General features: G+C 39.1%; 1 pseudogene across 1 annotated transcript; it reads right to left on the bottom strand.

The window, feature by feature from the left end:
* Positions 1-503: 503 nt before the first annotated feature.
* Positions 504-1,106, bottom strand: LOC308503337 (cyclin-dependent kinase inhibitor 3-like; annotated as a pseudogene). Its single transcript has one exon. The product of its transcript is annotated as a cyclin-dependent kinase inhibitor 3-like (transcript).
* Between the last annotated feature and the right edge of the window lie 1,952 nt (positions 1,107-3,058).

Here is a 3,058-nt window from a genome sequence, read left to right as displayed (position 1 = left end):
TTTCCTTCAAAGCCCAATTTATTAATGTGTTTTTTTATAGATTTTGCTTTTGTTGTTATATCTAAAAATCTTTGCCTAACTCAAGGTCAAAAAGACTTTTTCCTCTATTTTGTCCTTCAGTGTTTTTTATCTTCAAAACTTCATAAAGGGTCATCCTTCTTAGAAGCCCCTTGCAAATGAATGAATGAATGATTTAAATGCCTTCACTTTCTTACCTCCAACTCTCCCCACCTCAGACTCCCTAAACCATAAAGCTCAACAGACAGTCCTTGAACCCCAGTCTGAACTTTGCAGATTTGTTTGCCTGTAATTTAGTGATTCCTAGCGTTTTGATGCAGCAACACATTTCTTTTGGTCAATAAAAGCTTTAGGATTATCTGCACATATACATTTACTTCAAGTTGATAACACTAGTAGTTTCATTTCAATACAAATCATGTCAGAGACCTCTCAAATTTCTGCTACATATATATCCTGTTTGAGATTCCTTTTTTTTTTTTTATCTAGATACAGATCAAGAGTGAGTCTCTTGATGACACATGGGCAGCTAGTTTGTCCTGAACTTTATGGTGTATTTCTCCAAACTCTCTTAGGCCTCTTAGGCTGTCTGGGGCTCGCTGTGGTAACACTATGTCAGATAGATATTGGAGGAGACGAATGGCTGCAAGGCAAGATCTCCCATCTCCTCCATAACAGTGTGTTAAGATTTTTCAATTGTTTTCAAGGCAGATTGCAAGCTCCTCTATCATTTCAGAGCAGCTGGCTATGGCAGGAGTCCCTCCGCCTGGGATTGGATGATGGTGAGTAATAATTCTGTACTGCTGATAGAGGTTCAAAAGCTTTGGGACTCTGTATTTTGACAGTTCCCTTCTGGTGCAGAAAACAAATATGTCTTATATATCACAGCTGCTTAGTTTTTCTGTATCTTTTTCAATATTTCTTCTAATATCTTGAAATTTACAACCGGGAAGAGCACTTAAACCAAGAAACTGAGAACAATTCACTCATCACAGCCATGACGTCTGAATTGGAGTCTGTTCATCTTTAACGGGCTCGTCATCTGAGGAGTCAAACTCACTTGTTTGCAATGAACTAGGTGGCTTCATCGCTGGTCTCCCCACATCATAACCAACCACTGCCACTCTAGGGTAGCACTTGCATTTCAGCGGCTCAGTGCCGAGCCCTGTAACACATTCTTTGTATAACATATACACATCCCACTTTCATTTACACCCCAACCTGTTTTTTATAAGCCAACAATTAAATTTAAAATCAGTTTTCATTGTCAGATTCTCAGGATAAGCAGAGACTATCTAGGTTACAACAGTTCCTCTCTATGAATTACAGAGAACAATCATTAGACACGATGGGTTTGGACCAAGCCTAAGCCTAGAAGTATGAGATTATGACTGAGATAAGTGGACTTGGGAGATGGGGCTCAGCGTTTACCAGGCCCTTCCTTGTAAGTTTCCTGCCACAATTGCTAAGCTGTGTATCTATTTCTCTTTATTTCAAAAAAAAAAAACATGTATGTATATATATACACACAGAGAGTGCCAAAAAATGTATGCACATTTTAAGAAAGGAAAACTGTATTAAAATTGTAATACTCAATATGTACCAATCACAAAAGATGAATATAAGTCACGTTTGACTTCTGCAATTACAAGAGGTGCTCAAAGTGGTTCCCATCAGCGTCCAGACACTTCTGATTAGACTACTACTTGAGCAACGCTGACCCAAGTGTCCACTGGTATATATTTTTTTGGCATCCCTGGTACATATTTGATCACACATGAGGTGTGATTAAACAATATGGTGAATGTTTAAATAAAAAATAATTTATTACAGTAAAAAACATATTGCCATTAATCCCTCTCAAAATACACCCCCTCACTTCAAACATACTCATCCCATCATTCTTGCCACTTTCTGAAGCAGTTCTAGAAGTCCTCTTCCATGAGTATTTTTAGTTGCATTGTTGAGGTTGCATTGATGTCCTGAATTATTTTGACTTTGGGGAAGAGCCAGAAGTCGCGTGGTGCCAGATCCAGTGAATAAGGAGGATACACTATAATGTTTTTATTTGACAGAAATTGTCATATACCAGAAGCGATGTGTGACATGGAGCAATGTTATGATGGAGGATGATTTACAGCACACTTTAAAACATGCCTTCTCTCGATCCTTACGTCACACCCGACTGACTTCATGGAACAAATTGAAACTTGTCACACACTGTTACTAAGATTCAACATGCAGTTTCCCGTATTGAAGATCCCTGCTTTTCCATTGGATGACACTCAGCAGCACCATTCACTGTATTTTGTGATCACAACAGAAAGGTTCCGTGTCACACGTCACTTCTGGTATATGGCAATTTCTGTCAAATAAAAACATTACGGTGTGTCCTCATCTACCTTATTCACTGGATCTGGCACCATGTGACTTCTGGCTCTTCCTCAAAGTCAAAATGACCATGAAAAGTAAATATATTGAATTGATTCAGGACATCGAGGCAGCCATGGCAGTACAACTAAAGACACTCACGAAAGAGGACTTCCAGAATTGCTTCAGAAAGTGGCAAGAACGATGGGATAAGTATGTTCAAAGTGAGGGGGAGTGTTGTGAGGAGGATTAGTGGCAATGTGTCTATCTCGTTTGATCCTTGTAATAATTTATGACATTAGTCATGTGATAACCGTCATTTCATAGATGGGATTAGTTCTCAGAGACGTGAGACAATTTTCCTATAGTTGCAGAGCTAGTAAGCAGCTGTGCTGGGACTTGAGCCCAGGTCTGTCTGATTTAATTCTGGAGTCCTACTCTTAAAGCAGCTGCAAATCAAACCCCTAGTGTCAGCGTGATAGATTTCAAATTTAGAAAGCCCAGGCTGCTCCAAAGTGCTTTGTATCCATTAAATCATTTTATCTTCTCAGAGAACCTGAGAATGTAACATGTTAACTCTATTTTATAGAGGACCAAACTGAAGCACAAGGAATTAACAGAGGCCAGTATTTGACCCAAGTCAAGCCCATAGCTTTACTGCTATGCTCAG

Source organism: Rhinolophus hipposideros (assembly GCF_964194185.1).
Source record: "Rhinolophus hipposideros genome assembly, chromosome: 10".
NCBI classification, from domain to species: Eukaryota; Metazoa; Chordata; class Mammalia; order Chiroptera; family Rhinolophidae; genus Rhinolophus; species Rhinolophus hipposideros.
Note: the sequence above shows the minus strand (reverse complement) of the source record. Positions and strands in the feature narration are given on the sequence as shown.